The 12,289-nt window shown below is 36.8% G+C and overlaps 1 protein-coding gene and 1 non-coding gene across 2 annotated transcripts in view; both read left to right on the forward strand.

Annotated features, from left to right (window-relative positions):
- Positions 1-12,289, forward strand: part of LOC132362581 (protocadherin beta-4-like) — a 115,454-nt gene that overhangs the window by 37,793 nt on the left and 65,372 nt on the right. The gene's annotated exons all lie outside the window — the stretch shown is intronic.
- On the forward strand, positions 10,276-10,348 carry TRNAW-CCA (transfer RNA tryptophan (anticodon CCA)). Its single transcript has one exon. It is a non-coding gene; the product is annotated as a tRNA-Trp (tRNA).

The following is a 12,289-nucleotide window of genomic DNA, read 5'->3' on the forward strand; positions in this document are numbered from 1 at the left end:
CCCCATCCTCTCTCATACCAGTATCATTATTCTGTTTAAATAGTGTTTAAATAATTATGACTATGTAAATATCACTTAGACCCAAACCTCATATTGCTCTAAGATTTTCTTTTTCTTTACTCTTAATAATTGCCTCATTTTCCACTTTACTTACTTTTCTATGTACATATTTTAAAGTTATCCCCATACTTTCTAAAGTCTAAAGCTCCTCATTGTATTATTAAGCCCATAAAAAAAAAACCTCTCAGTTCCATTATTTTTTCTTGGAGCTGTTGTGGAGCCACCCAGACCCCTGCTCAATTGTACACTATTTTCTCTCTAGACCTACTCCACAGCTGGCAGTTTGGGATTTGCTATACCCTTCATCCTGGAAATTTCTTTTCTCTCTCTCATGTGTTTGATTTCATTTTCTGCATTTGTTATGTCTTCCTTTTTATTGGTTTACCCCCCTAAATTCCTGAAAAATACTTGGTGATAAATTTATTCAGAACTTGAACATCTGAAAATTCTGGATGCTATAAAATCAAATGTTGATTTGTTGATTTTGTTGGATGTGGAATTATAGGTGAGGAATTATTTGCTACTAGTATTTTGAAGGCATTGCTTCATTGTCTTCTAATCTCCAATGTTGAGATATTCAACATTCTGATTACCCATTTTTTCTGAGACCTATTTTTTCCCTAGATCCCTGGTTCTCAACTGGGGGCAAATTTGCCACCCAGCAACATCTGGTAATGTGTGGAAACAGTTTTGATTGTCACAAGTGGAGGAGATGGTGCTAGTGGCATCTGGTGGGTAGAGGCCAGGGATGCTGCTAAACATTCTACAATGCACGGGACAGCCCCCCTGCCCACAAAGAAGTATATGGCCCCAAATGCCAATAGTGCTTTAGCTGAGAAACCTCGCTCAAGATGAAATTAGGTCATTATATATTATCTCCATTGTTGTAGAATTTCTTAATTATGTGTCATAGTGTAAGACTTTTGTCGTTTATTGTGATAAATACCCAATGAGATTTGTCAATCTTGTGTAATGTGTTCTTTAGACTAAGACAGGATTTGGGATTTGTGTGTGTGTGTGTGTGTGTGTGTGTAATTTAAAAAATGATTTCCTCTATTCAGTGTTCTTTGTTTTCTTATTCTGTAACTCTTGTTAGTTGTATAGTGACCTCCTTGGTTGATATTTGATTTTTCTTAACATTTCTCTATTTACTATTTTTGTCTTTATTTCCCTGAATTCTAATAGATTTTCTCAACCTATTTTCTAACCCTTCTGATTGAGTTTTAAACTTTTGCTATTATAGTTTTCCTCTCAAAAAGCTCTCTCTTGTTCTCTGAAGGTTCTTTCTATAGCTTTTTAGTTTTTAATTTTTAAATTGAGATGTAATTTACATACCCTAACAGTCACATTTTAAAGCCGTTCAGTGGTTTTTAGTATATTCAAACAGTTGTACAATCATTACCACTGTCTAATTCCAGGACATTTTCATCACCCTGAAAAGAAACCTGGTTCCCATTAGTGGTCACTTCCCCTTCCCTCCTCCCTCTAGCCTTCGGCAACCACTAATCAACTTTATGTCTCTATGGATTTGTCTGTTCTGGACATTTCATATAAATGGAATCATACAACATGTAGCCTTTTGCGTCTGTCTTCATTCACTTAGCATGTTTCCAAGGTTCATCCATGTCGTGGTACATATCAATACTTCATTCCTTTTTATGGCCAAATAATATTAATGTGGTATTGATGTACCACATTTTATCAGCTGATGGACGTTTGGGTTTGTTTCCACTTTTTCACTATTATGAATAATGCTGCTGTGAACATTCATGTACAAGTTTTTATGTGGATGTATGTTTTTGATCCTCTTGGGCATATACCCAGAATTAGAATTGCTAGGACATAAATACAGTTACTCTGTTTAACTTCTTAAGAACTGTCAAACTGTTTTCCAAAGTAACTGTACCGTTTACCATTCCCATTGACAGTGTAGGAGGGTTCCAGTTTCTCCTCACCAACACTTGTTATTTTCTTTTCGATTATAGCTATCCTAGATGGTGTGAAGTAGTATCTCATTGTGGTTTGGTTTGCATTTCCCAGATGGCAAATGATGTTGAGCATCTTTTCATTTGCTTATGGACCACCTGAATATCTTCTTTGGAGAAATATCCACTCAAATGCTTTGCACATTTAAAAATAGGATTTTGGTCTTTTTATTGTTGAGTTGGAGTAGTTCTTTATTCTGGATACCAGACCGTTATTAGACATATGATTTACAAATATTTTCTCCTATTCTGTGGTTTGTCTTTTAAATTTATTGATAGTATCCTTTGAAGTACAAAAGATTTTTTTATTTTAATGAAACCCAATTTATTTATTTTTTCCTTTGGTTGCTTATTATGCTTTTGGTGTCATATCTAAAACATCATTGCCTAATCCAAAGTCATGAAGATTTACACCTATGTTTTCTTCTAAGGGTTTTATAGTTTTAGCCCTTACACTTAGGTCTTTATCAATCAATGGCAGCCTTTTATTGTATCACAGAGACTTGGTCTTTTCTTATACCTCTGAAGATATTAATTTTAGGTTTTTAAAATTTTTCTTCTAATCCTAGCATTTCATTTTTCTTTAGTATTACTTTTATCCTCTTTGTCTTTGGTCTCCACCCTCATGTTAGAGACTTTCCTTTTTATGTATTATGCTGCTTGGCTGTCTGTTTTTTGTTTTTGTTTTTTTCCATGAGACAATAAAAAGCTGATTAGGCATTGCATGTTTGGGTGGGACTAGTTGAGTGGTGGATCTCACCTTAGGATAATTAAATAGGAAACAACATTTTGCTTGGGGACCAAAAGTTAATATCTGTAAATCTCTTCTCTTGGGCCTATGTTGTTTTCCAGAGAAGAATTCAGTAAGAATGGGGGTAGTGGTGGAAGGTATTATAAAAGAAGGCACTCAGCGCTCTGAGAGCTCGTTGGTTGGAAATGGGGTCTTAATCAGTATGTAGAATTTCTTTAATACTCTTCTCAATAAGGTCTCAGCCCTACCCTCAGTTGTGCTAGTGTCCCTCAGTCCAGCCCTGTCTATATAACATCTACAAATAGTGTACCTCCCATTTCCTGCCACTAAGAGAAAAGGGAGGGCACCTTGCTTCAGTGATTGGGGAAGGAATTCTCAGATACATGTAGTCCTTGTACAAATTTTCAGCCACTGTTGTTTTCAGCCTCTCCTTGGACCCTCAGTATGAATCATTACTTTGGCTGGATTTTATTTTCTTATTAATCCTACCTACCTGCACCCCCACTTTCTACTCTCATTTGACAACAGAAAAAAGTAAAATCTGTCCATAACCAATTGTCTGTATACTTTGCATCTTCCAAAAATTTTAGTGACTCTTCTCCCCTGCTGTTTACTCTTCTATTCTTTTTGTCTTCATAGGTTAATTTATGTTAAACCTTTGCTCTCTATTGTTTAAATGAAGTTTCAGGGGGGAATTGAGATAAACTGGTATGCTCAAACTGGAAATTTTATGCCATCCTTACTCTCAGTTATTTTATCCCAGCTTCCCCAAACCTGAATTACTTATAGTGCATCATCTCTTGGTTTACTGGATTTCATCAGGTGTAATCCTTTAGAGAAGAGTTTATAGGTGCTGTATTTCTTGAATTATCACATGCTTGATAAGTATTATTTAGCTGGGTATAAAATTCTTCAGTCAACTTTCTTCAGAGATTTGTTGATACCAAATATTACATTAACCCTTTCATCACAGTTTCTCAGTTCATCTATAAATTGACTGAATTTTATCCTTAGTTTTTTTCAATAAGCACTCATGAATGCTAATGCAATGTTTTATAAATTCTTTCCTGTTTGCTGCATTATTATCTTTGTACTTGAACATCTCGACTAGGTATAACATTATTGAGCCATAATTTCTTTCCCTCAGAACCCTGAAGACATTTCCATTGTGTTCTGGTATTGAATGTTGATGAGGAGAAGTCTGAAGCTATTTTCTTCATCTGTAGATGACTTGCTTTCTACCCTTGAAATTCATTATCTTTATCAGGTTATGTCTTAATTTTGATACTTTTGTATTATCTTCCCTGAAGCTCAGTGTACCCTTTCAATCTGTTCTGTGCAGCTTCAAGTATGTCACTTATTTACTTATGTATGGTAAGTATAAATGGTTTTTAAATCTGTCTGATAGTTCCCACATCTGAAGTTTGTATGGGTCTATTTCTGCTGTATTGTTTCTGATTCTTCTCATTTATGTTGTCTGTTTCTTCGTGTGAATTATATGGTTGACTGCACCTGAAAATTTATTTGTAGGGTGTCCTCAAAGCCTTGGTTGCATGTTCCATCTTTCAAAAGTGGTTTTCATTTGTTTTAGCCAGGATAGAAATGCTATAAATAGGGGACCATCACAAACCAAGTTATGGCTTAAGGTTTCTTGCAAGTCAACCTATGCAGATTCAAAATACAAACACACATGAGGCCCACTCCATAGCTGCAATTTCCCAGGCATGTTTTCTCTTCTTTTTCTTCTGCTCTACTTAACACCAGGGAGCCTTCTATATAATTCCCTGGAGTTGAGGGGAGGGAGCAGGTTTAGATTTTTTTGGTGTTTACACTGTGTTTATATTGTGGATGTAGCCCTGTGGGGGTCCCTTAAAATGGGGAGGATCTTCATGTAATATGCTGCACATCTGGCTGGCCCTGAGACTTGATTTATATTTCTTTGATCTCACATTGCTTCAAATCAAAGCCCAAGGGAAAATGTTTTCACATGCCCTGAAAGAATAATAAGTTTTGTTGTTTTGATATACTGTTTACCCTTCTATTACAGGCTTCCATCAAAAATTAGGCTATATTCACCTCTTTAATATTTTAAGGTGATTTTTATTTTATTTTATTTTATTTTATTTCATTTCATTTTTTGGCTGGACCATGGGGCTTTCGGGATCTTAGTTCCCCAACCAGGGATCCAACCCGGGCCCCTGGCAGTGGAAGAGCGGAGTCCTAACCATTGGACTGCCAGGGAATTCCCTAAAGTGATTTTTAAAAAGTCTTGTCCATCACTTTTTATTGTTTTCCACTGGAGGTTCATCTGAATTTTCATCAGTTTCAGAAATAAAAAGCTCTGCCTAATGTCTTTTCAATTTGAAGATTCCATTTTGCCATAATTTCAATGACATATTAGGCTATTTGTTCTTTGAATCCATTGAATATAATGTTCCATTCATTGGGTATTCTGCCCAGTCAAATCAATGATCTCCCTTCCCCATTAAATTATAAGCTCCTTATGGAGAGAGCTGTTTTTCTACTGTGTTTAGAAAAATACATACTGAAGTAATTATGGGTGAATGAGTATTGAATAAACTAATGAATAAATTTCAATCTGTTATTTTACTGTCTGGCTTTATAAACTTAAAAACTATAACAAGGGCTTCCTTGGTGGCGCAGTGGTTAAGAATCCGCCTGCCAATGCAAGGGACACAGGTTCAAGCCCTGGCCCGGGAAGATCCCACATGCCACGGAGCAACTAAGCCCGTGTGCCACAACTACTGAGCCTGAGCTCTAGAGCCTGCAAGCCACAACTACTGAGCCCATGTGCCACAACTACTGAAGCCTGCGTGCCTAGAGCCCGTGCTCTGCAACAAGAGAAGCCATGACAATGAGAAGCCCGTGCACCGCAATAAAGAATAGCCCCCGCTCACCGCAACTAGAGAAAGCCCGCACCCAGCAACGAAGACCCAACACACCCAAAAATAAAAAAAATAATTTATTTTAAAAAAAACTAACAAAATATTTTATTTATAAAATGCTTATATACTATTTACACTGTTTGATACTTGCTTCATTCACCTAACTATGTGTCATTTAGGATATGTGAGCCAAGGACTTCCCTGGTGGTCCAGCAGTTAAGACTCCATCCTTTCACTGCAGGGGGTGCGGATTCCATCCCTGGCCGTGGGAACTGAGATCCCGCATGCTGAGTGGTGTGGCCAAAAAGAAAAAAAAAATGTGAGCCAGTTATCATCTTTTAAAATGTATGTGATGTTGAGCCCTTTTCTTATTTATCCACAGATACTTAAATTTTAAAAATAATTTTTATGTACCGTGTTGCATGTGAGGGGCGAAAGAAAGTGTTTATGGTTCACTTTTAGACCATGCTCTGTTTTGTAAAAATATACACATTAAATTTATTAAACATTTTCATCCTTAGTCTCTCAGGTGTGCACCCATAATTTTTCATTCTTCCCTATTCTTAAACCAAGACGTGTTAGCTTAATAGTGCCTTAACTGCTTAATGAGTGTATATTTTACATCTTTTCCTTTACAAACTCTAATTGAGAAGCTCCTATTCCTTATAATTCAAGTGAAGGTATAAAACTGAATTATTCAGAGTTCAAGACAAAAACAAAAAAACAGAAATCATTCTATGTACATCTAACTAAAGGAAAAAAAAGAAATTTTATAGAGGGAATTAGTTGCTTACAAAATCAGAAGAACTGGACAAGCAGAAGCGAGAGTCAGCACTGAACTACTGGTTTTGAAGGCATACTGCCATTGTTGCCATACAGAAATTAGGAAACTGCTACTACCCATACTGTTACTCCCACAAAGGCCTCTCCTCTCCCACCTCCAAAATTGGTGACTACACAGTGGAACATACTGTCTGGCTGCCGCAATGGCCTCCAGTTCCCCATGAAACTGATGGCTGGACACAGAAATGCTGACTTGGCTGCAAGCACTCACATCTTTCTGATCTGTTGGTCAGCAGCAATGACAGCATGAAGATGACCTTTGCCTGTCTTCAAAGGCTCACGTGAAGGCATCTCACTGGTAAAACCTAATTTACATCCAGAATAATAATTCAAATGAGTCTGTAAAATGGAGTTTTAAGCTTTGCAGACCCTAAATTTTTAAAAAGTTAATAAATGGAAGTAGGAATGGATGACAGGTGCCAATAGCACACTAGGGAAGCATCATTGCTTCAAAGGATCTTGTCCCAGAAATTGAATTTAGTACTTAATTGCTTTGAGGGCTAAACTTTCAGTGGAACAAGAATTTTTTGGCTACAAAACACACCACCGGGACTTCCCTGGTGGCACAGTGGTTGAGAATCCACCTGCCAATGCAGGGGACAAGGGTTTGAGCCCTGGTCCGGGAAGATCCCACATGCCGTGGAGCAACTAAGCCCGTGAGCCACAACTACTGAGCCTGTGTGCTGCAACTACTGAAGCCTGCGCGCCTAGAGCCTGTGCTCTGCAACAAGAGAAGCCACCGGGATGAGAAGCCCACGCACCGCAACAAAGAGTAGTCCCCACTCACTGCAACTAGAGAAAGCCCGTGCACAGCAACGAAGACCCAACACAGCCAAAAATAAATAAATAAATAATTTTAATAAATAAATAAATAAATAAATAAATAAAACACACCACCAATATGGAGAAATACAATCATATGCTCCTCTAAAAACCAATCCAATCAGGCAATTTATTTGATCCCATCTCCTCCTAGTGGGTAGTGGGGGCTACAGCTGTGGTCTGAGTGGGTATGACATAGCTACTAATTTCACCCAAATATATGTTCTCCCATTATTTATTATTAATTGACTTCTCATTTTTAGCTGCCCATGTGGATATGTGGGCTATAGATTATACTTCCCAACTTCTGTTGTGTCTGGGGATGGTCTTATAACTAAGTTATGGCCAGTGAGACATGAGCACAAGTGCCATGGAATACTTCTTAGAAGTAGTCTTTTAAAAAGGAAGGCACAGCTTTCCCTTTCTCCTATTTGCTGGTCTGAATGGCAATGTAATAGCTGGATATTAGGCAGCTGTCTTGGACTGTGAGGTAAAGGTAATGTCCTGAAGATGGTAAAGCAACAAAATGGAATGGGACTGGGTCCCAGATATCATGCGGTGCATTTCAGCCACTAGCCTTATTTTATGAGAGAAAAATAAAATTCTATTTTGTGTAGGCAGTTGTTGTTAGGGTTTTTCTATTATTTCAGGCTAAAATTATATAGAACATTTCTATATATAGAAATTATATAGAACATAATTCTAGCTGATATAGTAAGCTTTTTAAATAAAGTGATATTTAAGGTAAGAACCAAAGAATGAATAGAGAAAATTGTGAGACTTACATGCATTTCTTAGAAATCAAGTTTTATTGAGAACAAATAGGCTAAGCAAACAACTCAGGATTCAAGAAGAACAATTTAAAAAATAAAGAAAATAAAAGAAATGGAATTTATAAATATAAAAGCATAAATTACTTAAATAGAATAAAAACCACATAGATTTGACCAATTAAACACAAGTCTATTTCTCTGAAAAATTCAAGGGTATTTTGAGATAAATTGGTGGATTGGACATGTGCCTTTAATTTGGCTCTCTCTAAAAATGCACTAACACAAAAGTGAAGAGATATTTTCAAAAATATAAACCTACAAGGATGGAGAGAATAAGGTATAAGACAGCAGATAAAAATCTTAGTAGCTGGAAAGCAGATGGATAACTTAGTAGAACTGATAAACCAACTACCCATCCTGAAGTAGGAAAAGCTGAGAACCAATCATGGTTAGACTGCAGGATTTTCAGAAGTATTGGATATCAGAACTATCAGCCCTAGATACCCTGGAAATGATGACAGGGTGCCAAATAAGGAGAATTGTGTTAAAATTGCCTGAGAATCAGTTAAATCTCTAATGGTCAAATCACTTTCCCTGACTCCAGTCACTGAGTAACCTACTTTCCCATCCCTAGCATAAGTCTGGAGTTTTGTTTTCTGATGACTGAAGGAAAAGACAGTCATCATATTAGAGGGTCCACAGTCAAAACTGAGGGCAGGGGTAATATTGGTAGTGGAAATAGGTGACCATCTAAACAGTGAATGCTGATTGTTAAAATGCTATTTTAGTCACTGAGACCAATTACAAATATTTTAGTTTTCCTCCTCTAAGACACATGGTAGAATTTCAATTCTATTTCCTCTTTAAAATACATGTGGCTATGTAATTTCATTTCGCCATTAAAATGGGAGAAGTGACACATATTATTTCTGGGCTGGAGCTTTTGGAGACAGTGCATGGTTTAACACATTTACTTTGCCCACTATAGTGATCATGAAAGCCTTTGTAGAGATGGGAGTCTCCAGAAGCCTGGATCCCTCACTGACAGCTGTGAGGAGGGTCCCATGCTGAACTGTATGGGACATGTAGTGTGAGAAAGAAATCAACCTTCATTGTGTTAAATCACTGAGATTTGGAGTAACTGTTTAGTATTGAAGCATAACCTAACCTATCCTGAATAATGCAGGCCTACACTCCACTTCCCCCATTCAATCCTTTACCTTTTCAATCCATACTTTTTTCTCCTGGGTAGGAGATTTTTAAAGAGTTGGGGAATCTGACCAGTCCAAGTGAAAAGACCTAATCACACTGACACTGGGGTTTCTCCAACAACAAGAGCTCCCAGTTCACCTTAGAGTAATAATCAGAATGGACAAGCCCTGATAACATGCTCAAAACTATTACTGAGCTCTTTAGTCTCCCCAACTAAATCAAGAACAGACACCTGAATGAGACTCCTAAGAAAGTTTCTAAGAAGAAGTATAGAAATAAAAACAAAGCAGTATGGTGTAAGGAATAGATCTTAATTTTATCTTTTTCCAAATAGTTATATAATTGATAAAAAACTTTATTAAAACCCTTTTCTCAATGGAAAAAAAAGAAATAAAAACAAAGCAAAGCAAAAAAAAAAGGGTAAATTGGAGAAAATAGAAAGTTTCTAAGAGCTGGAGGAAATTAGTTTCCTAGATGAAACTGCTTACCAATTGTCCTGTACAATGGATGAAAATAACCTCAAACAAAGACACATCAGTGTTTAATTTTCAAATGCTTGGGACAATGACAATATACTACAAGAAGAACTAAAAATTCAGGTCTCATATAGAAGATATAAAATAAAATTCACTTTAGACTTCTTAACAAACACGTTGGTTTAGAGCTCATGGACAAAATATTTTAAAATTCTGAAGAAAAATTATTTCCAACCTAAAACTCTATAATCAGTCAAACTTACAATCAAGTTTGAGAGTAAAATAAAGATAATTTAATACACTCAAGGTCACAACAAAATTTACGTCTCATACACCCTTCTCTGGAAACTACTAGAAGATATCTATCAAAATGTGAGAGTAATCTAGGAGAGAGGAAGTAAGAATAAAGAGAAAAGAGATGATCCAAAGCAGAACAAGTGACGGACTTCCCTGGTGGTCCAGTGGTTAAGACTCCATGCTCCCAGTGCAGGGGGCCCAGGTTCGATCCCTGGTCAGGGAACTAGATCCCACATGCCACAGCTAAGAGCCCGCATGCTGCAACTAAAGATCCTACATGCCGCAACGAAGATCCTACATGCCACAACTAAGACCCGGTGTAGCCAAATAAATAAATATTAAAACAAAACAAACAAACAAACAAAAACGAAAGCAGAGCAAGTAAAATGAATCTCCACATGATGTTGAAGGATGATCCCAGGATGACACTTGTCTCCAGTATAGTGAACAACTAGTCCAGTTTGGAGCTGTATGACTCAAGAGACAGGCATTTCGAAGGATATCATCAGCAAGTCCCCTGACATATCTTCAATCAGATGAAACTCTTGGAGGATGTGATCTCTTAAAGCTATAGAATAAACCAAAAAAGAGGAAGAATAAAATCCTTGAAATAGGAAACCTAATCAGAATAAAAGGCAAAGGGAATTCCAAGAATGATAGCAAAGGAAAGTTCCAGGATGAGACCTGTGCAGCAGATGTAGAGAGCAACCACTCAATTTAAAGGAGAATTGATATCTCAGGAGACATGGGAATGACCATGTGGAAAATTGTACTGAGAGGAATTGGAAGTGTGAGAAGAATAGGTGACATATCTAAAGAAAACCAAGCAAATGAAAAGGCAAGGCAATCATTAACTTCAAGAAAATAAAAGTGGGACTTCCCTGGTGATGCAGTAGTTAAGAATCTGCCTGCCAATGCAGGGGACATGGGATAAAACTGGACAGCCAAATGCAAAATAATGAAACTAGACCACTGTCTTACACCATACATAAATATCAACTCAAAATGGATTAAAGACTTGAATGTAAGACCTGAAACCATAAAACTCCCAGGAGAAAACATAGGCAGTATGCTCTTTGATATTGGTCTTAATTTCTTCCTGGATATGTCTCTTCAGGCAAGGGAAACAAAAACGAAAATAAACAAATGAGACTACATCAAACTAAAAAGCTTCTGCACAGCAAAGGAAACCATCAACAAAACAAAAGGACAACCTAAAGAATGGGTGAAGATATTTGCAAATCATATATCCAATAAGGGGTTAATATCCAAAATATATAAAGACTCATATAACTCAACAAAAACAAAACAACCTGATTTTAAAATGAGCAGAGGATCTGAACAGAGATTTTTCCAAAGAAGACAAAGAGATGGCCAACAGCCACATCAAAAGATATTCAACCATCACTAATTTTAAGGAAATGCAAATCAAAACCACAGTGAGATATCATCTCACACCCATTAGAATGGCTATTATCAAAAAGGCAAGAAATAACAAATGTTGGAGAGGATATGGAGAAAAGGGAATCCTCATATACTGTTGGTGGGAATGTAATTTGTGCAGCCACTATGGAAAACAGTATGGAGATTCCTCAAAAAACTAAGAATAGAACTACCATATGATGCAGCTATTCCACTTTTGGATATTTACCTAAAGAAAATGAAAACACTAAAAAGATATATTCACCCCATGTTCATTGCAGCATTATTCAAAATAGCAAAGATATGGAAACAACCTAAGTGCCCATCGACAGATAAATGGATAAAGAAGATGTGATACACATGCATACAATGGAATACTACTCAGCACAAAAAAGATGAAATCTTGCCATCTGCTACAACATGGATGGACCCTGAGGATATTATCCTAAGTGAAATAAGTCAGAGGGAGAAAGACAAATACTGTATGATTTCACTCATATGTGAAATATAAAAAACCAAAAACAAAATAAACTAACAAACCAAACCAAACAAAAACAAACATATAGATATAGAGAACAGAGTAGTGGGACTTCCCTGGCAGTCCAATGGTTCAGACTCTGCCCTTCCAATGCAGGGGGTGTGGGTTTGATCCCTGGTCGGGGAACTAAGATCCCACGTGCCATGTGGCATGGCAAAAAAAATAATTTTTTTTAATTAAAAAAATATACAAAAAGATATAGAG

The sequence above is a fragment of the Balaenoptera ricei genome, chromosome 3 (genome assembly GCF_028023285.1).
Source record: "Balaenoptera ricei isolate mBalRic1 chromosome 3, mBalRic1.hap2, whole genome shotgun sequence".
In the NCBI taxonomy this organism is placed as follows: domain Eukaryota; kingdom Metazoa; phylum Chordata; class Mammalia; order Artiodactyla; family Balaenopteridae; genus Balaenoptera; species Balaenoptera ricei.